The sequence below is a fragment of the Panthera onca genome, chromosome A2 (genome assembly GCF_046562875.1).
Source record: "Panthera onca isolate mPanOnc1 chromosome A2, mPanOnc1 haplotype 2, whole genome shotgun sequence".
In the NCBI taxonomy this organism is placed as follows: Eukaryota; Metazoa; Chordata; class Mammalia; order Carnivora; family Felidae; genus Panthera; species Panthera onca.
In genome coordinates, this window is record NC_138340.1 from 37,886,655 (window position 1) to 37,914,012 (window position 27,358).

Consider the following 27,358-nt stretch of genomic DNA (forward strand, 5'->3'; position numbering starts at 1 on the left):
TACCACATATTATGGTAGTATTGTTAGCAAATAATGAAACAGTAATAGGGAAACAATTATTTTGGCTGGGTGGAACAGAAAGAGGAACCTATAAGAATTTGGTGAAAATTAGGCTTTTTAAGAAAGTTCTTTCTCCAGAATTTGAGTTTGATCTGAAAACAGAAGCGTCACCATAAATAATCTCTGCTTTCCAACTAGCTGTACTTAAGCAAAACATTGAGGTATGTGTAAACAGTGAAGAATGGTGTTAAATTAAACCCACATTGTGTTTCCATCACAGTGCTACTGCTTAGACCCTGGTTTGACCTTCCCTCCTCTCTCCATCAGATTCCTGCTATCATCTCCCTGCTCCTTGCATATCTCCTGCCAGATTGCTCTCATGACAACACCCTCTTCACAGGACCCTCTCACTGTGTGAGTTGAATGAGCTCACGCTCCTCACTGCTCAACAGCCACAGTAGTCTACCATTTTACTCAGAGTAGAACACCAATGACTTTCTGTTGCTTCCATCCTTCTTACCTCTCATACCTACCCCTACATTTCTGACTCTGTGTCCTCCACCTCCAACTCTCACTTTGACTCCCACCTCACCACTTGCCGAGCATCCTACGGTCCGTAAGTACTGCCCCATTTTTTGGTGCCCTGGGTGTTTCCTCTTCTTGGAACATCATCCCCGCAGATAGCAAATGGATCCTTCCTTCCCCTCCTTGGAATCTTCCTTCAGGTGACCCCTTCTTAACAACCTTTACCCAGACTACACTATTGATCATGTGAACCCCACTCTCCGCTGTCCATTCTCCACCGTGGGCATCTTTCCCTTTCCTTTTTCCATACCACCTTCACTTTGTAACCTGCTGTGTACTTTACTTTTTACTATATGTTTGTTGGCTTTCTTACCCATTCTCAAACATAAGCTCTGTCAGTGCAGGGCTCTTTATGTGTTTTGTTCACCGACAGCTCAGCAAGGGTTAGAAGAGTGTCAAGAATATAGTGAGTGCTCAAGAAATACTATTGAATGAAAGTGACCATTAGTGAACATTTTACAAGTCCTTCTACTATTTCAGCTGTGTATTTCTAATGACTTCAAAGTTCACTAACAACACAGACGACCTAAAACTAGAAGCATAATGATGACATAGATAGCCAAGTTTTGTTTGTTTGTTTGTTTGTTTTTGTGTAACATTCAGAGTGATAAGTAAGCCCAGAATGGACACTACAACTGAACACTGGTTTTAGTGATGAAGAAAAAAAAATTTTAATAAAATTTAAAAATCAGTGAGTGTGGATAAGATGAGATGCTGAAAGAACATATATAATGTGTCTTTTAAAATTTGAATTACTAGAAGATGGCCATTTTTATTTGGGACGTTTTCCCCTCACCTTCGTAGTAAAAATAAAATGTATTGATTATACTAATATTGATTGACTTCTTTCAAAGGTGAAAGAAAAACTCTTAGCCTGTGTTTTTCCACTGGGATTGTGCTATTTAAAACAATATGGCAGAAAAGCAAGTGAGCAGGCTGTTTAATTACAGGAGAACATGCTACCAATTCAACTATTGATCTTACTTCATTTGCCATCTTATAATAGATTATATACTTTTTCATTCTACACAATGCTCAGTATATAATTTCATATTTATAAATTCTTTTAAATATTTAATGCCTTTGCATTTAGGTTCTTAAATCAAATGATTTGTAACGGGCTAAAATAATCAGCATCATACTGAAAATTTAGGAAATAGATACAGAGATAGATCAAACCTTACAATACATAAGGAGTTTTAGAAAACACAAAACCATGTCCCTGAATATTAAATGTGTCAAATTATGTGTATTAATTAGAATTTATGGGTTAATATAATAGAAACTCTAATGGTGTGACTATAGGACAGCAGTATATAATGAAATGTAGTTCATATATGAAGTTAAGATGGAAAGTGAAATGTAAATTTATGTGATTTAATAAGGTTGTTATTGAACAGTGTATAAAAATTGAACAAGAAAAAGCTTGGCTTTATTAGCATGTGATGCAAATTATTTAAAAAATCTTGTGTGGAACATAAATTATACTGCTCTAGGCAGAGATTCTAATTCTCTTGGACAACAGAGCCATGATACTTTAGAAAAGTAATAAGATCATTAAAAATAAACTAGAGATCAATATAAATAATACAAATATACAAAAGGATGTGTGCGTGCACGTGTATGTGCATTGTAGGGTATCTACGAAGCTGACAACCAGTGACGTTGTATAATGGTGAGTATTAAATGAACAAAACCGCCATATATAGCCAAGCAAGTTGGCAAGTGACATTTAATCATTTGTTAAAAGTTGCAAACTAGAAGAAATATCTGAAACATACATTGCTGTGTTATTCAGCACACCTCTTTAGCCTTGTCTGCAGGTTGTTTTCTTGATCTATGAAGACATTAGGGAATGACCACTAATTAGCGATGGTATAAGACCAAGCGATGGTAATATTGGTTGCCATCCCAGCTATCTAAGTTGCTAATGTACAATTGCATTCCAGAAGAACCGTCACTATAAAACCAGGTCAGCATGGCAGCAGAAATCTATAAATATAGTGCCTATGTCATATCCTATCATCTCTGGAAGGAGCACGCGCCCTGTCTTTTTAAAAGAGGTTTCCATATGCTGTAGAAGACATGTGTGATAAATTAAGCACTTCTTTCTAGACACTGAAAACATAATAGTGATATAATTAATTACAGTCATATTCTTGTTAAAATTGTGCAGAAAAATTACACCTTTTTCGATTAGCATGAAATATAAGTGTCAAATCCGTAATAAAACCCTGATCAATAAAACAATAATAATTGTGTTGTTAAAAGCAGACATTGAAAGGTGTTCATGGCAACATATTTTAAAGGTTAGAAACCCTTTTAAAATAAACGGATTTCATCTTTACACTATGTCATCTAAATCATTACTGTGTTTGTGTATACAATTATAATCAGACGATAAATTGCAGCTATTGAATGGATTAAGTCTGCACTTCTTGACCTCATAAATCTGAGATTGTCATAGCTTCAGAAAATGCTTGTGTAACAATCAGTTGATTACATGGCATGAGCAGCTGTGTGCATGTTAACTGGAAAATACGAAAGGGGAAGGGTAACGCAGAGTTCAGTGGCAGAACTTTATAACATATTTGACACTTTCTTTTTAACACTTTCAGACCCTCCCTTTGGAAGGTGCCTTACGGTTTAGTAGGTTTACACATTGAATAGAAGGATGTGAGGAAAGTTTAGGCTGACACAACGAGGTCCAACTGAAATGTCAGTGTTCATTAAGATTCCCTGAAAATAGCCATTCCTGTTAAATCACCGTATTTTTGAAAGCCTTAACAGAGCATCGTATAGAGTGGTGAGAAAATCTTCACACTACTCTCTAATTAGTGACTTGGGCGGGGGTGGGGGGAAGAGTGGGGAGCAACTTCACCAATCCCCAATGACAATCTGTTCCTAAATGTGCCATTTCCGGTGGGTGCGTGATGCCTCTTTGACACAACCTCAATTGATGTTTAAAAGAAATGAGTCAAATAATGGGTGATGGTTTACATTTTTGAAAATTTCAAAATCCTACAGTGATCATCTCACCACTAATGAAAATAAAATCCCGGAAGTGGCTAGTTGTGTTAGTAGGTTTTGAGGGAAGGCTCGACCTGCACCTGCTATTTTCTGCTTAATTCACGACGTATTGTGTGCATTTTCGAGCTTCTTACAATTGTTCTTAACTCAAATTTATCTATTTGTATATAGCTTCCACCTTCAAAAATGTATATAGAATATGACCCAATTTTGAAAATCTCATATATTAAAATGGTATTAGTCAAAGATTCAAAGAGAATTAGATTATTAATAATGAAATATTTTCATTTACTTTAATTTTCTCAGATGAAAGGAACTACAGCGTGCTTTAAGCATCAGTTAGGAATTTACAGCCTGCTCATAAAAGTGGCATTTTTCTCATTTTGCATAAAAAGTTAGAGTATAGAATAGCTAAATAACTAATCCCAAGGTCACAACGAAAAGGGGAATGAGGGGCAGCTCAAAAGAAAATCCTCAATTTCAAGCTCCTGAGGAACAATTGCCTTTTTATAACCCCTATTTAATAACATTTAATGATTAAATTACCATGAAAATAAAACATCTTGTTCAAAAGGCATTCTAGTGTGGAAAAATAGAAGACAGTGATCTATGATATGCACTCAACTTCGTTAAAACAGCCTTATAACAGATTAGACCCGGCGTACTCCCACCTGTCTAGGGAGCCAGCCGGCCTTCAGAAAGCTGGGTAAGGGAATGTCCACATTCCTACACAAGATGGGATTTTTTTTTTGCCTCCACGACTCTAACCCAGATAGTTATTGATCAAAAACTGTTGCGCACACGTCTCATTTCGACTTCGGCCATCATAGCCACACAGATGGCTGCTTCATTTGATGTTGAAGTTGATAGATTTTGAGATGATGCCAAGGAGTCCAGTGTTGTAGACTGTTGACTTTGTTAAATGTGAAGAGTTGCTTTGCATCACCCAGTCATAATGGTTAAGATGGGAGTGTCCCTGTTTGCATTAGGTAAATTACTCACATTGTGTCACTTCATCTTTCGAGCAATCGGCAACGGAATTATCATCGTCCTCAACTACCAGGTTAGAAAATTAAGGAATTGAGGGTATGGTTGGGGGTCACAGCTGGAAAGGGGGATAGCCAGATGTGAAAGCAGATTTTTAAACATCTGGAACTGAGTTCCTTATCTGCTGGGCAACACTGCCTTGAGGTTTTACATTTCCCAGCTCCCCCTGATGTCCCAGAGTTGGGCTTCTGAATCTCAATAATTAAAGCCTCCCAACAGGCAGCTTAATGAGCTCCTCTGGTTTAAAAGTAACCATTTTAGGGGCACCTGGGTGGCTCAGTCGGTTAAGCATCCGACTTTGGCTCAGGTCATGATCTCACGGTCCGTGAGTTCGAGCCCCGCCTCGGGCTCTGTGCTGACAGCTCAGAGCCTGGAGCCTGTTTCAGATTCTGTGTCTCCCTCTCTCTCTGCCCCTTCCCCGTTCATGCTCTGTCTCTCTCTGTCTCAAAAATAAATAAACGTTAAAAAAAAAAAAAAAGTTAAAAGTAACCATTTTAATCCAAAATTTTGGTCTAAAAGTGACCCGTAGATCAGTATGGCTGGTTTTATTTTTTTTCAACTTGATTGACTTGACTAATTGTATGCTAAAGTATAGTTACTCCAGTTACTGGTGTTTATGGGTATTTCATTCAAGTAAAAAATACAATCAATTAAAGTTTACCATTTTAGTCAAAGACAGAATGTTTTTCAGATAAGTACTTAAAGCAGTCAAACAACTGCTGGGAGGAATCAATCCCTTAATAGAGTACTTGTGTGCCACTGAATGAATTGAAAGGAACTTACTCAAATTTGTCCAATCTGTTTGTTGGGTTTTTATTTTTTGTTTTTTTTTTTTTCTTTTTTTGGCATCACTGATAGAAACACTCAATGAATTAACTTAATTGGTTAACTACTTTAGGTCAATATGCCAAAGGAAAATAACTTCATTTTGGGTTATTCGATCTCTATAATTCTATGATGGGAACACAAACTTGCTCCACTTTTTTATGTACTTATTTTCTTATTTTTATCTGAGAGAGAGAGAGAGTGAGGAAGAGAGAGAGAACAAACATGAGGGGGCAGGGGAGAGGGGCAGAGACAGAATCTTAAGCAGGCTCCATACTCAGCATGGAGCCTGACATGGGGCTCGATCCCATGACCTTGGGATCATGACCTGAGCTGAAATCAAGATTCCATTGCTTAACCAACTGAGCCACCCAGGTGCCCAGCTTAGTTTTTTCTTAACAAAATTCATAAAAGTTTTCCAACCATGTTCCCTCTCAGTCTCTGGATTCCTCATGTCTTTTTGACTTTTGAAAGTACTTATCTCTACCAACACAGGGCCTTTGGACATATTCTTCCCCATGCCCGGAGCACATGTTTCCTCACTTTCTTGCCCCACATCTGTCCTAGGTTCAATGTCTTCAGATCTCAGTTCAATGATTTCTTCTCTAAAAATGGGTCCCTGACTTCTGTGATAGGTTGAACACCCCTACTACCTGCTACTGGGAACACATAGTGTTTATTCCTTAAGCACTTGTCAGCATAGTTGAGTTATCTTTTATGGGTGTGATTCTTTGCTAAGTGTCTCTTTGCCAGTAGCCTGTAAGCTCCATGTGGACCGGCACCGTATCTGTTTTGTTCATCATTTACTCCCACTGCCTAGCACGTTCTCTGGGGTATATACATGTTTGATGAAAGGATAATGAGGATCAGGCTGGTTAAGTCAATGACATGACACAAGAAGTGAATACAATGATTTCGAATTAACTTTATTGAGATGGAATTTACATAAAATAAAATGCACCTATTTTTAAGTGTGCCATTTAGTAAGTTCTGAATAGATAGGTTTTTCCATAGCTTGCCTCTTTCTGATACTGATCTGTAACACAATGGGCAAATCTTGGAATGTCCGTGGACTTTAAACACTTCATCTGTGATAAGGGATTAGGCTGTTTCTACATTCCCTGCCCAAACTAGGATTCTAGTTCTGTGTTCAGACTATCTGCATGTGAGAATACATTTAAAGATCTATGTTCTCCCAAGGATAGCTCCCTCTGTAGACCGTTGTCGAAAGACAGGTTCAGCCTGCCTGATGTTGGTAGTGATTGGCTTAAACATCCCTTCTTCATGTACCCAACTTGAATTCTCAAGTTACCCCAAGTTTGAGAAATGAAGATTTAACTTCCTTACAATGGCCTGTCTTTGAATATTGGGTTCAATATCTTTGTCAACATTTCCATCTCCTAGGGTATCTTTTCACAGTTTCTGTATAAATCCTCACTTTATGCACCTTGCATTTATTAGTTTTATTTATCAATTATATCTCAATAAACCTGAAAAAAACATATTTCCATACCCCAGAATTATTAACAATGTTTAGACCATGTCAACCAGAGTCATGACAGTTCTTTTCCACTAAGGCCTCTGAAGCACAAGGGGAAAAATTAAATAAAGGCTACTTAAGATAAAGCTGTTGCCTTCTTTCTACCTATATTTGTGTCTTCTTCCCTTCATCCTCTTTCTCTCTCTCTGTTCCTTCTTTCTGTCTTCCCTCCTTCCTTTTTTTTGCCTTCATTCATTATTTTAATATCAAATACAAAAACACAGTACCTTGATCTGCTCTTTGAATTTAGAGCACAGGATAACAAATTGTTCACTCTGTGTAACAATTTAAAACCTATCCAGGCACTGTTACATGGATGGCAAACAGAGAAAGAGTAATTGAATAAGGAAAGGAAATAAAAAAGGAACAAAACAGACAGGCAGGGAGACCACAAACCGCCTGACGGACTAGAACGCCCCATAGAGAAAGGGAAGAAAAGAGGAAAAGCAGAGAAAGACTAACAGACACCACCACCCACAGGGACATGCATTTTGATGAAATAGAAGCTCTCTATTTTTAGGCGAGACATACCCAGTTGTGAATATTTAGGACATTGATTCTCAAACGATGCCCTGGCAGTGGGCAGTTGAAGCTAAATATTTTTAAATGATCCGATTCACACTGAAAAAAATACTTCATAAATAAAGCAATGTCTCTCTGAAGATTGTTCTCCCTCCTATTTCTTCATTAAACCTTTGTATCTGCATCTGCTTACCTTTGCTAACATCTAGATTGAGCACGAAAGTCTATGGTGGGTTATATTAAGAATAAAAAGATTTGTTATTTTAGGCTAGGCCCTTTTAACCATGGAATATAAAAACTCTTCATTCAAGTAATTGATGTTAAAAATATTTTTCCCGATAACATTTTTCCTTTGTGAAATGTTAATAAAGGAATCCATGCACATAGGTAAAAAAAAAAAATCAAACGGGCTACAGGGCTTATAATGCAAGCAGTGGTTGGCCACCCCATTCCTTGGTACAATCAGTCTTCCTCGCTGGGGAAATCAATTTTAATGGCTTCCGATGTAGTCCTTTGGAGCGATTGCCTCCAAAAGGCAAATAATATGCTTAATTACTATATCACAATTTATCAAATTGAAATAATAAATATTGGACGTAAAATATGAGAAGATGACACTGCCTCATTTATACTACCCTGCCAACTTCCATTTCTCCCCTTAATACCACTTTTTGATAGTTTTGTTTTGTTGGTCATTGACTACTCTCAGCACCCCCAACAACATAAGATAAAAATACCAGTACTCCTCTTTTCTGCCTAGGTATTCTCTCTCTACAATATTTCACTTTCTAATTTATATTCCTAGTTACAATACCACATCTCACCTTGCCACTTAGCATAATTTTCATTCTGTTCTGCAAAGATCATTTAATCTTCTATTTCTGTCTATAGAAAAGGGGATCTGAGCAGCCAATGAAAGATATTTTATTTGAAGAACAATAGTCCATAATGAGTAGAGTGGCTCTCCAGAGTACTGGGCAGTGTAAATCCCATGATCTTGCTTCATCATGTTCAGTAAAATATCCATTTTTCTTATTAATGTAGCTTGGTGGGGAATACACTTTTCAGAGGTGCCTTTATGTGCTCAGTCTTGGTGGAAGGCAAGCATAGATCAAAAAACAAGATTTTCAGAGGGGATTGCATCACATTTAAGTTACAAGAGTATAACAAGTCTTGAATAAGGTCTCCGAGTTGGTCTTTAAAGACTTCCCAGAAGGGTAAATTGCTGATATGGATAGTGGTGAATCGCAAAGCAGTTTTAGTCAAGTATGTGGCCTCGGGTCAAAGGTGAGAAGAAACCCAGGATGATGCCATATTACAGAAGTTAGGAAGAGAACAAGCTTTGTTCTTAAAGAATGTTTAAAAAAAAATCAAAAGAATCCAAGATGTGGGGTTTGAATGTACAAGTGTCAGAAGTATTCTTTTAAAGATGAGTTTGGGGGGGTGCCTGGGTGGCTCAGTCAGTTGAGCGGCTGACTTCGGCTCAGGTCATGATCTCACGGTCCGGGAGTTCAAGCCCCGCGTCGGGCTTTGTGCTGACAGCTCGGAGCCTGGAACCTGTCTCGGATTCTGTGTCTCCCTCTCTCTGACCCTCCCCCGTTCATGCCCTGTCTCTCTCTGTCTCAAAAATAAGTAAACGTTAAAAAAATTTTTTTTAAAGATGAGTTTGGGGATGGAGTAAGGGTAGAAGGCAGATTAGCTCGAAAGTGAACGGTGAGAAAGGGGGTCTAGAGAAGTTGCTTGCAGAACTGTGGAGTGAAACTGATGGGAGAAATTGGAAGGAAAAGCAAATGTTATTTATCCTCAGAGGCCAATCTCACGTGCCATCTTTGCATGAGACTTTCTGCTCTCTACGTCCCCCGGTTAAGTGACTGTCATCTTTTTCCCTTTTTGTCTGTGTTGTCTACTCTATTAGATGGAAAATGACCATCTCATTTATCTTCATTTCTCCACCACCTAGCCCAAAGTCTTACACATAGCAGGTGTTTAAAAAACTTTTTCATGTAGGCGTGTGTTCGTGATGGACTTAAAAGTGCTTAGTTCTTTTCTCTATGTCCTTCCTTTGTTTTTTCCTTCCTTGCCTTTTCTCCCTGTCACCTTTGCTCTATTTATCTTTTCTTTCCATCAAAGAGAAGGCTTATGTGTGCATGGATAAGGAAAGACAGGTCTGTGGTTTCATGGAGATTGAAGACCCGAGAGAGCGAATGAGAATTGAAGTGATAAAGACAGAGGAAATACGATCCAAATGTTAGGGAAAAAAAGAAAGGAAGCGAGGAAGGAAGAAAAACGAGGGAGTACATAATCCTCTCTCTGAGGCAAGCGGGGCCAGGCCAGAATATCAACATAATATCTTAACTGAACTTGAATGGAAATTTTCAGTGATACTTGCCCAGATATAAAAGTAGAAAGTGTTTAAATTCCTGTCATTCCTTTATACTGAGAATAGAACGAAAAACAAACAAGCATAAAAAGACCATAAACACATTTGAAATATCAGTGAATAAGAGATTATATCCGAAAGAGAAAGAAATGGAGAGCTTTGTATAGTTTCTGGTTTACAGACCAGCAGTCCGTAAATACCTTATTATTTTTTAATACCTATTAATACCTTATTATTAATACCTTATTATTAAGACTATTAATACCTTATTAATACCTTATTATTTTTTTATTTTTAAATTTTTAGTATTTATTTGTTTATTTTTGGCCTTTTAATTCTATAGGCTTCTGGGCAGAGTGAATTAAAGGGGCCTACAGAAAATCGTGGTATTTATTTCATTTAAAATGTAACAAACAACATAAAAATTTTAAGAAAGAAGATGCTGGCTACTAACCCCAAGCCATGACCTAGGGTATCTTAGTGACTTAAAAAAATTTTCAGAGCCTGGGTATCACTGGGAAAGCTCACAAACTTGATTTTGTTCACTAAGAACAGAGGCACGTTTTAAGGCCAAACTCATATCCACCAAATTCAGAACACACACGCTTACTCATCAGAATACCAAGTTCTCAAATTATTAGGATAAATTTAATTGTCTAGGCCTTAGACTTTCCTGTTCTTGGCTTGGCACAGTGTCTCCTCACAGGCAAGCTCGGTGGTAAGGTAAGTTATAATTAGAATTGTACTTGAGGCATTTGGAATTCAGCTCAGCAGATGAACGTTGCGATGAATGGCTCAAGGGTTTCTTGAACCCACTGACAAATGTTAAGTTCACCTGTAGCTTCAAGAGGAATATACCTGCCATTAGGAATCAACAGGTCGCATGAACTGGATTTTTTTTTTTCACTTGGAATTCCTGTGGGACTGACTGTGTATACCATATTTTAATGTGTTTCTTAATAGCATTACATTGCTATAATTGTTTACATTCACAAAAGGCATTTATATAAGTTATGTGATGATCTCCATTGCAGTTCACACTATCATCTACATTTCACAGAAAGGGAAACAGAGGCTCAGAAATGTTAAGACACTTGGCCAAAGATCCTACAGATACTAGCTTAAGAACATTTTAAAACAGGAAGTATAGCTTACATATTTTTTATCATCCCAAGAATAGTGCTGTCTATCTAAGAAGTACTTGGGGCCTATTTGTTGATAATAGGTTTATAGAAGCATGTAATGACAGAATTGATACTTGAAGACTAATAGAAATAGTCTTCACTTTACTCACTATTTCACAGGTTTTTCATTCAATACTGGGTTCCCCATAATGCATTTAAAACATCATTTGCTTTCTAAAAATTGGGATTTTTTTTTCTACAACATTTTAGGAGCCTATGTTTGTTTGTTTGTTTAAATGTTTATTTTACTTTTAAGAGACAGAGAGAGAGCATGAGCAGGGGAGGGGCAGAGAGAGAGGGAGACACAGAATCTGAGGCAGGCTCCAGGCTGTGAGCAGTCAGCACAGAGCCCGATGCGGGGCTCTAACCCACGCACTGCGAGATCATGACCTGAGCCAAAGTCGGACGCTTAACCAACTGAGCCATCCAGGCACCCCAGGAGCCTGTCTATGTTTTAAAAAATGAATGACTTTGAGCTATTATTTTTGGCTTAAAAATCCACAGATGATTTTCTTCTGTTGGGTGGCACATCAGTGATTGTTTTTAGTTGCAAACAACAGACTTCACTCTGGGAAGTTTGAGCAGAAAAGAAATGTACTAATCGGTATGGTGGACAGAACCCACGCTTGGCTCACATACACCCAAATTCCTTTTACTCTGTGTGCTGATTCACAGATACGCCAGTAAAATTTTTTTGAGGTTGGCACCCACAACTTTCTTCACATGCCTTCACGTCCCAAGACTACTCTTTGCTGCTGCACTGGGGGCCTGAAGTGCCAGGGAGATTAGGTGTGGTAGGGCAGCTCTCAGCCAATGACTGATGGCCTCCCCTCATATACTTCATAGGAAGGATACAAGTCAGCTCCCTTGCCTGCAGTTGGGATAAATTCTGGATGTAATTTAAACTCTGGAGTACCTTGCAGGGTTGGACAGAGGCTGGGACTTTCCCTGAGATCAGTACTTACTTAGCTTTTATACCCTTCCCTGTCATGTTTTCTCTCCTTCCATACTGGTTTGTTTAGAAGCACTTTTTTAAAAGTCACTTGTAGTGGGGCACTTGGGTGGCTCAGTCACTTAAGTGCCAGACTCTTGATTTCAGCTCACGTCATGATCTCACCTTTCATAGGATCAAGCCCTGAGTTGTTGGGCTCCAGTGCAAGTCTGCTTGGGATTCTCTCTCTCTCTCTCTCTCTCTCTCTCTCTCTCTCTCTGCCCCTTTCCTTCTCCTCTGTGCTCCTTTTGTTTCTCTCTCTCTCTCTCAAAACAAATAAACTTTAAAAGTCACTTGTACCAAATCCTTGTGTTAGGCTCTCCTTCTAAGGAACCCAACTATAGTGGTTTCTTAGGGAAGCCGTAACAAAATCTTTTCTAGCCTCTTCCCAGCCTCTGGTGGTAGCAATCAATCCTTGGAATTTCTTGGTTTACAGCTGCCTCTAATCTCTACCTGAATTGTCACACAGCATTTTCCCTATGTGTCTCTGCATCCTCACATAGCATTCTCCTCATGTATATTTTGTTTTCTCCTCTTATAAGCACACCATTCATACTGGATTATGATCCATGACTTTATTTTAACTTGACTACACCTGCAAAGATCCCATTTCCAAATAAGGTCATATTTACAAGTACCATGAGTTAGAATTTCAGCTTATCTTTTGGAGGGGACACACTTGAACCCGCAATGGTAAACTAAGAAATGAAGTTAGGGAACTCACAGGAAGGACCAGAGATTATTTAGGCTTGGAGACTATAAAGCAAGGAACACCACCCAAGCATACGAATGAGTGATTCCTGAGAAGAGCCACTCCCGGTTAGTGTGGACAGCTAGCTGCTTTTGCCACTGTTGCTGTTGTGTGTGAGACTGTAGAACTTCCATTTCTTATCCTAGAGAGCCAGGAACCTCTCACAAGAGTATTGTGAAACAATGAACTCTGTATGGCCCCAGTCGCTCCCTGTTTCTTCTTCCAAAGTGAAAACTCAACGGGGCAAAGCCAAGATATGAAGGGAAAGTGAGAAAGCAAGCTTTTTCGACTTCCTTCCATGGGGATGCAGCTCTCCTACAATGTGAAATTCTTCCCATCCAGGAGAAATGTTCAAAATGTGTCACAAAGTCAGGAAACATGGAAAACCACTACTCCAATTAGTCTCAATGATAAATTGGAATGCCTCAGGGTAGACAGAATTGTCCCTGCATTTTTACATATTAGTTTCATTCTTTTATGAAAGAGAAGAAATAAAAACTTCTGATTTGGCAAACTTGTCATGATGCTTTGTATTTTCTGCCTTAGAATGCAATGTTACTCTTCCTTAAACTCTTGGTGAATGTTTACTCTGTAGTTCGTTATAATACTAAAGAGCTGCGTGTGTATTCAGCTTTTGGCTGTATGATTATTTATTACAATTTATATATAATTTTTTGTGTAGGAGGAGAAACTGAGATTGGAAGGTCAATTTAAAGAAGATTACATGTTTCATTTCTGGTGGTTCTATGAAAAGTCATGTTTAACCTTTAATATCTTGCTTCGTGAGACCTATGCCAATATTTGTATGAACTAGGAAGAGATCATTTATAAATGTTAAAGTTTTTAAATGGATTTAGGGTCTAATTAGGTTCATGGTATTGGTCTTAATATCTATTTCTCTTTCCCAGCCCACAGCCTATAAATGGGAATAAATATTTGTTATTTGAAAGAGAAGAAACAGAAAAAAATAAAAACATAAAATTTTTATGTAAAAAAAAAGGGAACAGGATTCTTTTGGGTTCCAATTTTTTTTTTCAGATTAAAGAATGCCATTTAACAGGTGAAATTTAATTTTTGAATTGCATCCTCTATCTTGTCACCCAAACAAAATACAAGTCACCAGTTGCAGGTTTTGATGGATATCCAGTCTACTGTGATCTTATTTTTGTTTAATGGTCAATAGGCTAATACGGGGGTCACCAACCAATGGCCAGGCCTCACCCTCCACCTATTTGTGCATGGTCTGTGAGCCAAGATGGTTTTTACATATTGAAAATGCAGCATGTAAAAAAGACTTACTATTTTAGTTGAGGACCTTGCTTCTTGGCCTGCCAAGACTAAAGTCTTTACTCTCTGGCCCCATGAGCTGGCTGACCCTCGCATAAGACTATATCCAAGGAAGACTACTATTTGGAAAGCATTCTGTCATCACAATAAATTAGAGTTTACATATATGTTGCTGTATTTTTCGCCAAGAAAAATAGCTCTAAAAGGAAAATAATTATGTTTTGAGAGAGCAAAGTGAAAATGAAAAAAATGCAATCAGGAGGTGATAAAATCAAAGACGATAAAATGCTCCTCTCCCCTGCCATCTCTGCTCTAGAAATGCATACATGTAGTAACTTTGTTGGCTCTAAGGCAACAAATACTTAATAAAGTGATTCCTTACATTTGTATACCACCTGTAACATTTCAAAGCTCTCTCATGATAGTACTTAATGTCTTATAGCTGTATTACAGCAATAACTCACCTTTTTTTTTATTGTTTAGCATTATGAAACTCAATTGTGTGTACATTCTTTTTATCTTTTATGATGACAGGAATCCTTCTCAACCAAGAGATGAGTTAGAAATCAAGAAATTCCTTGGAAACGCTACTTGCCTCAAGCTTTTTGTGGCCGAAGTCAGTGCATGAGGCTCAAAGGTACTACAACAGTCTTAAAGTTATCTTTTTTTTTTTTTAATTCAGTAAACCATTGATGTAGTTGTGAAAAAAATCATTTATGCTCTGCAAAAAAATAGACTTGTCTGGGGGTGCCTGGGTGGCTCAGTCGGTTAAGCATCATACTTGGGCTTAGGTCATGATCTCACAGTTCGTGGGTTAGAGCCCCACGTCGGGCTCTGTGCTGACAGCTCAGAGCCTGGAGCCTGCCTCAGATTCTGTGTCTCCCTCTCTCTCGGCCCCTCCCCAGCTCATGTTCTGTCTCTCTCTGTCTCTAAAAAATAAATAAACGTTGAAAACTAGGGCTCTCTGTGTAAATATTATGTATAGTTTGGACAGAAGTATTATTCCAAAGACCTCACCACCTCATGCAGAGAGTAATTTAAACCTGGTTACTTTGGTTATCAGGAAGACGGTTTCAAATGACGTGTTAAGGGATTCTATTTAAGACCATTGTTATTAACCATGTTGAATGGAAAAAAGATCCAAAGTCATGCTAACTTTAATTTCACTGAATTGAAGTTGGGAATTCTATATTGGGATCTAAAGTATAAAGCACTCAAGATGCTACTTAACAGCAACCTTTTGGAGAAGGCTTCAAGGTTTAGGTGATCGTTAGCTTAGTGTTTGTCAAGGGCGTGATGTAATTGCAAAACTATTTAGGACCTTAGGCTACAAGAATTTAGGGAAAGCACGATGACAGGCCCCTCTCTGTACTGTGAGAACCCAGTCACATCAAAGTCCTGGATCGTATTCTGTATAATAGACTCTATGAAACATATGGAAGACCAGGGCTAGCAAATAGATTTCACATTGCCTTTCATTTTTGGTTGCTGCAGCCGGGAGAAATGAATTAAGAAGGATGCTGAGGCCTTAGGCCTGCCCATTGGGAAATGGTGGTGGTTTGTCTGACAAAGAGGCAATGCATTATTATCACTTTATATGTTGATGACTGGGCTACAAAGGGGATAAAACAGGGCTGGCCAAAAGTCTGATGCTTTCATCTCCTTCACACTTGGACTTCACGCTTTTTCTCATTAGGGGTATGCAATCTCTGAAAATGTTTGTGTGCCTCTTAACAAGGTCATCTCTTCGAACAAGGGTAGGCAAACCACTGCTTGCAGGTCAAATCTGCCCCATTGCCTGTTTTTGTGTTTTAAACGTAAATGTCATGTTTTAAATCGGTTCCTTGGTTTTTACTTGCTGGATCTTTTTAAATGCTAGAAATAACAGCCTCACTTATTATCTCCACGATAAGTTACAGTTTTGTATTTGATTTTCAGACCAATAGCCTTTCAGGGAGGTGGAGGAGGATAGATTGTTCTTGAATACCCAGTTTGTACAATGTGAATTTTACCTTCTACTCAGAGACTGTATTCTTTACTATGTATTTCAAGAATGAATTTAGTATTCGTCACTCTGTTACATATTTTTGAGAAGGTATTATTATAGTTAACAATATATTTAATGTAGAGCTTAGCAAATAATGTCTGTATCGCATATGCACTCAGGCACCTGGGCACCTGAGTTTTCAACTCAACATTATTAAGTGTCATTTAAATCCTTTCATCCTTACTTATTTCTTACTTATTTTGTAATAATGTGTGGGAACATCCCACAAGACTGTATATCCATTTATCTTGGTAGACCTAATATGTTTTCCTGTGACCTTACCCAGAATTTTTAGAGACGAGCTATTGAAGGTAGGATTCTGGTTCCAGGTGTCGGAGAAAAGAGTCAGCTGGTCAGTACAACTTCTGTCTCTGATAAAAGATGCTCTTAGTGAGTGAGGACTTGGCTCTCCCCCCCCCAGGTTAGCAGGGCAAGAAGTTCTTCCACCACCTGCCTTAGTAAAAGATGGAGTTGTTATAAATTCTATTTGGGCTTTGGATAGCTGTGTCTTCCTGTTTCTCTGCTTGAGTAGTTTCAAAGGGGAGTGTAGAGCGAATGAATGAAGCCCGTTTGTTCAACCGCTTGGTCAAACCTTATCTTTCTACAATGTCTTAGTGTAGTGTAAACTAGCCCAGGAATAAAACACTCAATTTAATAGATTCTGGGTAGTTGTTCTTCAAATCATCTTAGCCGGAAAAGAGTTATTCAAGTGACCTTCTCAGCAGGAGCCGTCACACAGAACAAACAGAAGTAGACCCACCTGCAATCCTAGAGTGGGAATAGAGGGTGGGAAGAAGGTGGGGGCCTTGAGACAGGTGGTCTCCAGCACCAAGGAGGATTCAGGGGAATAGATGGGAGGACAGATGCTCTGAGATTTTTTTTAATGAAGTTGAATAGATAAAGATACGTGGCAGGGGTGCCTGGGGGGCTCAGTCTGTTAAGTGTTCGACTCTTGATCTCAGCTCAGGTCATGATCTCAGGGTCATGAGTTCAAGCCCGGCATTGGGTTCCGTGCTGGGTGTGAAGCTTACTTAAAAAAAAAGAACAAAAAACAAATATGTGGCTAATTAAAGATACATGGATTATTGTAAAATAGCTGAAAATATGTTTATGTAATAGTAAATGTTAGAATGCTGAAATCCCGCACAATGGTTACCAAAGGTGCACATAAAACTCCACTGTGTTTCAAACGATTGAAAGGTGGGGAGTAAACTTTTCTAGAAGTAACATAAACACTATCTCCTGGGACCACCTTGTTTAAACTGGTGTTCCTGGTGAAATTTTAAAATCTAGAACAATTTCCATTATTTCTTTTTTTTTCTTGGCATAAAGTGAGATTTTGTTAAGACTTTAATGTTGTAGTACACATTTAGAGTTTTCAAGTTCTCCTAAAATGAGGTCCTACAGTTTTCGATATTAAAACGATGCACATGTTTGGCTTTGATGCAAATACTAAATTAAGGGGAGAGGGTACGGTTGGCCTGACATCATGTTGCTTCCCACTCTGCAGCATTTATCCCTTGTCTTCACAAAATTGTAAAAGGGAATTGAAAAAACCATACCCCTCGATCACAGTAAGGTTTATGTTTGCTGGAAATGATGCATAAAATTTCATGGCCAGTGATGGAAAAGGAAAAGGTAATGCAAGGAATGCTAGGCTCTTATAAATCACATTCTTACAAGATGTCAATAGAAGTCATGGGTCTGCACAGAATGATCCTCAATGAGTCAGTAACTAAAAATGAACAAACAAGAAACAAAACAAAACAAAAACGCTGACTTGAACAAATGATGGCATGGGACAGAAGAATAATGTTTGAAAGGCCAAAGTCTAAAACATACCTATCGGCAGCTTTCAAAATGTTCCGCAAATAACTTTTCAAAAGAAGCTTTTTATGGAATGTTTGGAGAAAAGGAAACACTGGGAAAGAGATGAGACTGATGGTATGTCACTAACTAATGTCAGTAAGAAAGCAGCCTCCTGGATGCCAGCTATATTTCTGCTTCCTCCACCAGAAATGGTGCTCAAAGAATGAGGCCAAGGGAAGGTAGCCAAGAGACTGCATGTGGCTCTGTAAAGTGAGTTGTCCTAAAGCTCATGTGGATTTGTCCAGGGTACCACTTGCATTCATAATACTAGAACCTACTTCAGTCATAGGTAAGGGATTCTGGGGGATGGGAGAAGGATTGGAATACTAAAAAGGAGTATATCCGTTAGAATTTTCCAAAATGTAGAAACAGGCAGGGGGGCCTGGGTGGCTCAGTCGGTTAAGCATCTGACTCGTGATTTCGGCTCAGGTCATGAGCTCACGGTTCATGAATTTCAGCCCCGCATCCAGCTCTACACAGGCAGCACAGAACCTGCTTGGGATTCTCTCTCTCCCTGTCTCTCGTTGCCACCCCCTCCTACCTCTCTCTCTGTCTCTCTCTTAAATAAACATTTAAACACACACACACACTCAGAATGTACAAACAAGCAGATTCTAGAAGAGAAAACTTCATGAGGGTGCACTGATAGCTCGGAAAATCCGGCGACTCCTTCCTGAAGTGGCAGATGAGACAATTTGAAAAGTAAAGTGTCTGTAGTCCACAGTGTAGGTTATGGCAAGGAGCCATGTCAATCAAATCGTTCTTTACAGGGGAAAATATTAATATAGTAAAGGGATTGGGGTTTGGTGGTTGTTGTTACATGACTGTTTTTAAACGTCTCACAACCTTGATAGCCTTCTGGGCATTGGTGAAAAGTCTATAATAGTACCTATCGAGTGGATTAGCTTTTTGATAGATGATTATCTAAAGCATGTCGATCCTTGATCATTGCTAAGCAGGGGTGAGGCTAATTTTACGTGTCAATTTTACTGGGCCAAGGGATGCCCAGATAGCTGGTAAAGCAGTATTTCTGGGTGTGTATGTGAGGGTGTTTTGGAAAGAGATTAAGCATTTGAATTAATAGACTAGTAAAAAAGATCTGCCTACACCAATGCGGGTAAGCACCATCCAGTCTCTTGAGAGGCCCCCTAAAACAAAAAGGTTGAGGAAGGATGAATTCCTGCTCTTTGTTCTTGAGCTGTGGCATCCATCTTCTCCTGCCCTCCAACACTGGAATTCAAGGTTCATGAGCCCTTAGATTCTGGGATTTAACCATCAATGGCTCAGTCCTCAGGCTTCTGACTTTAGACTGGGACTTACACCAGTGGCTTTCCTGGTTCTCCATATAGTAGATGACAGAGTGTGGGACTTCCTAGCTTCCATAACTGCATGAGCCAATGCCTATCATAAATCACCTCATGAGGTGATTTATATGTGTGTGTGTGTATTATAATATGTTATATTATAATATATAAATATATATATTATATATATTATCTGAAACAATGGCTTCCGGAAGCATGAATAATACATAGCACTAACAATACTTTTGGACCCATTATGGCGTAGAATATTGTATCAATCCACAATTTGAAGATGAAGCTAAATGGATCTTTCATCTAAAAGATCTGCTGTGATACATATCTGTATCTATCCTCCTGGCTCTATATTTCAGGAGAATTTTGACTAATGTAACAGGAGAGTATTCTCTATAGAAATCCATTCGTGGCCCAATCCCATATTGTAATTTGTGATTTTACCAGTGACTTAAATAAAGATAGCAGCTGTTCTATGAAGTTGACAGAAAGGTGGGAAAGGTAGTTCTCACCCTCCTGTCTGCTGTATTTCTGCTTCCTGGGAACACTTCCTAAAAAGCTCCTTGGATGAAAATCCTCACCTCAGGGTCAGCTTCTGAGGAAACCAAATCAAGTCAAGTAGAAAGAAGAAAGTTTCCCTCTAGGGGCACCTGGGTGGCTCCGTCGGCCAAGCATTTGACTTCAGCTCAGGTCATCATCTCACAGTCTGTGAGTTTGAGCCCTGCGCTGGGCTCTGTGCTGTCAGTCCAGAGCCTGGAGCCTTCTTTGGATTCTGTCTCCCTCTCTCTCTCTCTCTGCTCCCTTTGTGAGGTTTACCTCTTATTGGCTACAAGACCCTGGCAAATGACTTTCCTTCTCTGAGCATCAGTTTCCTCATCTGCAAATGGGGCAAACAATGGACTCACTAACTGAGGGGAAAAAAGGGGGGATAAGTGATATGTGTAAAGTAGACATTATAGGACTTGGCACATATTTAACAGTTCAGTAAGTGGAAGCAAGTAATTGTGTGATCACTATGAAGGAGGACATAGACCGGAATCAGTGGACATATAATAGACATGAAAAGGTAAAATCCCAGACCCATGTTTAAAAGAAATCAATTATATAAATACAGCATAAGAAATTCCATGTGAAAAAGCCTTAAGATCTTTACTGTGTATAAATCGAGTATCATCCTACCATGTAACAGTGTGAGCAGGTTGTCTAGACTTTATTTTTGTCTCCAGAAAGAGGAGTAGTATTCAACTGTTGTTGTGCTTCACACAATATGTCATAAGATAACCGTTCAATATGGGGTATGATAACTGAAGAATGACATCAATAAGTTGACTTGTGGCCAGAAGAGATCATAAAAATGATTAAACTTTGTCATTCAATAAGTAATTAAAAGAAATGGGGAGGTTTAAGCTGGAGAAGAAATGGCAAAGGAGGCTTGGCCCAGCAGGTCATTTACAGACAGTGGAATACGAGGCGGCCGTGTACAGAAATGAGAACGATCTCTGTGTACCAAGGCTGGATGATTTCCAAGAAAGAATGAGAAAAAGCAAGTTGCAGAATAGTATGAGTATAATTCTCTATATTTTATATAAAAAGAGAGGAATAAGCATCTGTATTCACTTAGAGATTTACAAAGTTAGAACTGGGAAAGAAAAGAAAAACCTAACTTACCTATTGTGAGGGAGTACTGGCCAGAGTGATGATAAAGACAGGGACTAGAGGGAAAGTTTCCTTTTTCATTTTTTTTATAACATTGATTCATATTTTGAGAGACAGAGCATGAGTAGGGGAAAGGCAGAGGGAGAGGGAGACAGAATCCGAGGAAGGCTCCAGGCTCTGGACTGACAGCACAGAGCCCGACACAGGCCTTGAACTCACAGTCTGTGAGATGATGACCTGAGCTGAAGTCAGATGCTTAACTGATGGAGCCACCCAGGTGCCCCTAGAGGGAAACTTTCTTCTTCCTACTTGACTTGATGTGGTTTCCCCAGAAGCTGACCCTGAGGTGAGGATTTTCATCCAAGGAGCTTTTTAGGAAGTGTTCCCAGGAATCGTAAATAGAGCAGACAGGAGAAGGAAGCAATAGATGGCGAATGGTTGAACAGGTCAGCACAGAGGGAGATCAGATCTCCATCCCCCTGGTAACCTCTGGCAGACATTGTAAACTGTGCTTGGGAGTTCCCCAGCAGTGGGTGAGGAACCCTCATCATTTGCACCTACTTGAGGGTGGGGCCGGGCATGGAGTGGTAAACCCACTGCCCACAGCATATATCACAATACCTTCAGATTCATTCCAATTTTTGAATCAAGGGAAGGCTTTCTGCTCAAAAAAAAAAAAAAAAAAAAAAAAAAAAAAGAAGTTGTTTTAAGTATTTTAAAATTAATAAAATCGACAAAGAAAAATAAAATAACCACATACCGTAACACATTAGCAATGCTGATGTAGGGGAAAGAGGTTAATTTGATTTTTGGTCAGTTCCAAAACACAAAACTGGAGGCAACATTTTTACTGCTGGAGACAGCTATCAACTGAAGTAGGAAGCACTTTGTAATAATTAGATCTGCCGCTTTATAAGGTCTTGATAATGACCTATCATTGGATCCACTCGCTCGCTCAGAGATTAGAGCTCACTCAAGGATTTGTTTTAAACTTACACTTAATGGGTGTTAAACCCAAGAAATAAACAAAGTAGATAATCCCCCAAAGATGTTGTTATTTATTAGGCTAAACACTGCTTTGCATGAGTTTCTCATTTGATTATCTCCATATAACCTAGTTCTTAAGTGGTTAGTGCTAGCACATTACTTTCCACAGACTGGGAATTCCTGAACCAGACAGTGGGTGCTTGGATATCCACCGTGATTCTCTGCAACCTTGTTGATTCACTGATCAGCATCATCCCTCAGCTTGTGAGAGTGCAGAGCCTTAGGGCCTGCCCCAAATTTATCGAACCAGGATCTGCATGGGAGCAAGATGTCCCAGGTGATTTTTGTAGACATAGAACGTTTGAAAAGCAAGTATTTGAAATTGACCGAATTTAGATTCCACGACTACATAGCATAATTTGTCTTGCCTCTAATGGAAAGATATTGGCCAAGTTAACTGCCATTAACTTGAATTTAGCTAAACATTTGAATTTACAAATCAAATTCCCCATGATAACCATTATACCAGATGATTAGATGCACCCTTAAAAATATTATCTCAAATGTCCTGTACTGATGTGATGGGAGTAGATCATTGAAGGATTTTTCTTTTCTCCAATTTGAGCGTAGTGCCACGCACGTACTGATGTGCATATAGTTCCCTTATGTCCTCAGGGCCAACTAGGTGACCCATTAAAATCCTACAGTTAGGTAGTTTTCTTCAGTTCATTATCAACTTCAGTCACAATTGTGAGACACTCTATTATCATCTGAAACAATGGCACCTGAAAACATGAATAATACATAGCACTAACAATACTTTTGGAACCATTATGGCGTAGAATATTGTATCAATCCATAATTTGAAGATGGAGCTAAATGGATCTTTCATCTAAAAGACCTGCTGTGATGTGTCAATTTACACCTGATGTTAATAAGAATATACTATCACTTAAGATCCATATTAAAATATTTTATATAAGACGTACTTGCATTAATAGATCTCTGTCATTTGTTACTAAATACAGCTGTTAAACGAACCTCTTATGTGCTTTCGACATTTGTTTTTAAGACCTTGACATTGGATTGAATAAAAAGTATTATGGAACCAATCCTTCATCGTGAAAGTGGACATAACGGATGAAATACTGTGTGTTGCTTACTTCGTTTTTGCCAGGTCAAATTGAAATTCTCATCAGCATTTGACACCCCTTACATGGCCACATAATAAATGAACAAGAACCTAAATATGGACATTAAATATTTCATTTTCACTCGACATTATTACTGTACAGTATAGTTCAACTTTCAAGAATATCTTTCACATTTCTTCTTTGCACATTATCGCCTTTCGTTTTGAACCTCTCCTATAACAGGGGCGTAAAAGAAGGTGGCTCACTCAATTATGAATCATTCTGGATTATAAATTCATGTATCATTAACCCTGAATTCAACAAGTACACAGTGATCTGTTTGATCTGAAATTGCATCAGAGTATGAAGTAGCACTTTAGGAGGATTAAATGAATAAAATAAATTGAATAAATGTTCAATATAAGTGAAATATGGCACCTTCACCTAAGGGTAAATAAATAAATCCACTGTTTACATTGTTCCCCTTTGACTTCATTTTCTCCATCATCTTCTCACTGACACTAACTGTTCCTCCGTTTGATGGAATCAATATTTTAAATAGGAATCAAAATGCAAAGTAGGGGGGGCGTAGGCACACATAAGTTGGCAATAATTTTTTTCTAATGGCTTAGAGGCATTTATCTTAGTTTGAAAGGCTTTTGACTAGCGGTGAGAAGAATTTTCATTTTTATTCAAGTTGCTTTTCATCTTCAAAAATATTCCCTTTATCATTACATTTAAATAAAAGATGCTCAGAAAAAACTGAAGGGGGGAAACACCACCCTTTATCGTCATCATCATCATTATTTTATAGAATGAATATGGAACATGATTACTCTGCTGCTTTGATGTTATAATTGGTAAAATAAAGTTTATTTTCCAAGAAGTTTATATCATTTGCTATCCCTCCAGCCTCTATTTTGTGTATTCTGGGAAGGGTTCACCTGTGAGAAGCATGGTAAATGGTAGGCCAACTTGACTGAGGGACTTTTTTTGAGGAACCACTTTATTTTTTTATTCCTTTTTAAAATGTTTATTTTAGAGAGAGAGCAATAGACACAGAATCCCAAGCGGGAGCCCCACCCACGGCTTGAACCTACAAATTGTGAGATCATGACATGAGCTGAAACCAAGAGTCTGGATGCTTAACTGACTGAGCCACCCAGAGGCCCCTAAGAAACCACTTTAAATGATGAGGTAGCACATTGGGGAACAAGTCAGACTTGGAAAAGCATATTAAAAAGTTTGATTTATCAATTTCCTCTTAATTTCTTAACTGTTTCTGTAAATGTAAGCAGATAATTAACGTGACCTTAGCATGGGCACCGAAGTCTAGAAGACCTGAAATTCTGGATTTGAAACTGTCTAGAACCTGAGTTGCTACAAAGAGAAATAGGTGAAAATTTGTTAACAAGAAATAAATTACTTTGTTAGCTGTGGGATTTCAATTTTAAATAATCTTAACATATCCCAAGCTTGTTCCCACCAAAATAATCGAGTTGAATAATGTTCTTTCTGCCACTGACCGCTTTGTTCCTGAGCGTTTGTAGCCTGGGATGGTGTATCTTTGAAAGCTTCCCTTATAAAATGCGTTCTTTAAATTAGAGATTTGGAGGTAAAAACCTTATTTACTGGGGGAGGGAAAAAAATCGTGTATTAAAACTAGAAAATCAACTTTTGCTCAATAAACCTGTATGTCTCCAAGAGATGATAAAACGAACACAAAGTATCCAGAATGCACCTGTGTGGTGCATTCCCCTTTGATCTTGTGGTTTCTTTTCATCTGGAGTTTTCCATCACTGATTTTGCTTCATGTGCCGGTCTTTCCCCTCTATTGGCACCCATGCCACCTTTAAATGTATTCCTGTTTTGTCATTCAGCAGAGGAACTCCGTGCTTTGTATCCCCCTCCTGCCCCTCCCGGGCCTGCCCCTCCATCACTAACACCCTCTGCCATCACTTTCAGGCACACAATGTCACCAGCTTCACGCTTCTCCCTGCGCTCTCCCAGCTGATGTCCGACATCCTTCATTTCGCGGCATCTGAGCAGAACCACAAGATGACAACGTTAGGATCATAATGCGAATTAGTTATGCCCTCACCATTTCCCATTCTCATTAAATCATTGTCAGGACAATGGATTCATGTGGTACCATTTCCTGTTCTCATTACAATTTTTGTCACAAGAATGAGGTATCAGAATTGCAATGCTTCACGTAGTCTTTGAAAAATAATAGTTAACTCTGCTGCTTTGACCTTATTTTTTTTTTTTCCTGCTCTGCATTTGGCTCAGCCCCGCCCTTGTCTCCCCTGCCTATTCGTGGCTTTGGCAATTAGCAGATTAAGATGAAAGGGTCTGGAATGGGGCAAAAGTCAAGAAATCACGATGATAGGGTTGCGTTAATACTTTGCCTTTCTCTTTTCGGCGATAAAACCAAACCCAAAGCTGCAGCCTGCTTGAACACAAAAGTTAGAGTTAGACACGTGGTCATTTCTGCGGAAAATGGTTTATTAATATTCTTTCCCATTGTCATTTTTACTGTTCCTCAAGTTAAATAACAAGCACACAACTCATCCTTAACCGAAAGCAGAGACCCATCGTTCGTACTTTCGTTGTTTTATTTTTTTTTTAATGATTTCAAATTTGTTACTTTTAGCTGAAAAAAAAAAAAACACATTCTCACCCTTCAAACATACAATTTGAATAAATTACTTTATTTCCCCTCCCTGCTGATCCTAGCTGCCTTCACCAAGGTTTGTTTTACAATTGATGGCTTTGTTCTTTCAAGACAGTTACACGTTCTGTTTGGGTTCAGGTAGAAGTCTTACAAACACTAAGTAATGATTTGTTAGCTAAACGCTCCTGAAGCTGTCTGTCAGCTCTCCCGGAGGCATAATAGTGGATTCACCTGTCTGCAGTCACTTCAGGGCGCTCTAATTAAATGCAAACTATCCGAAACCCTACAGAAGAGCCAGAACACAGAAATGCTAAAGAAACGCGTCCGCTTCTGTTTGGTAATACGTCATTAAGGTTTTTGTTTTTGTTTCCTTCAGAGAATGTTACAGTATGCGAGAAAAATAGAGATCGTTTCCTTGTTAACAGATCAGTGACCCTGTCTATGGGTAGAAAATGTTTTTACTTGTATTGCGCCTAAAGCTAAATTTCAGTTTTCCTTCGATTCAGGAAAGAAAAGTGAGTTTAACACCATCAGTATTTTTTTTTTTAAACATGCTCCCCTAGTCTGTCACATTTTCTGTCTTGTTTTCATTGGCTGCTTGTTTTTCATGATTCTTTGGGGATTGTGTATGTAATTTCTTCAAATCGTAGCCCAGCACAGTGCCTGAAATAAAACAGGCACTCAGTAAATGTTTGCAGGTGGAAGGGAGAAAAGGGTGGAGGGATTCAGTGAGAAGAGTTAGAAACGGCTTAATAAAACTTGAGGGTGAAATGGTTTTAAGATAGAACTTGTATTGGTTCGTGGGAAATCTATTTTGTTTTATTTAAGTACTGTCTTTCTGTTTCTATTTGGTTTTGAGTTTTTGTTAGAAATGGCTGCTGGGGGCGCCTGGGTGGCTCAGTTGGTTAGGCCTCTGACTTCAGCTCAGGTCAGGATCTCCCAGCTGGTGGGTTCGAACCCCGCATCAGGCTCTGTGCTGACAACTCACAGCTCAGAGCCTGGAGCCTGCTTCAGATTCTGTGTATCCCTTTCTCTCCGCCCCTCTCCCACTCAGGCTATGTCTCTGTCTCTCTCTCTCTCTCAAAAATAAAATAAACGTTAATTTTTTTTTTTTTTTTTAAAGAAATGGGTGCTGAATTTTTATCAGAGAGCTTCTTACAGTTCATGAATATTATCATAAATTCCTTCTTCCTCCTTTAATTTAAGGGGCTATTTGATAGATTTAACAGATACTAAGCCACTTGCTTGATCATATGTATTAGTTTTTGATACATTGTGGGATTTTATTAACATTTTATTTAGAATTCTGCCTCTGTCTTTAAAAGTGAGTTAATATTGCACTTTTGTGTTCTGTTGTCTTCTCCAGGTTTTGGTATTAACACAAATTTGTCTTTATAGAATGTCTTGGGGGAGAATTTCCATATTTTTTGGTGGCTTGAATCATCTGTTTAACAGTATATGTGTCCTTGAAAGACAGAGAAAGCTCAGCTTTGAGAGCATCTGGAACTTGGTATCTCTTTGAAAGCACATT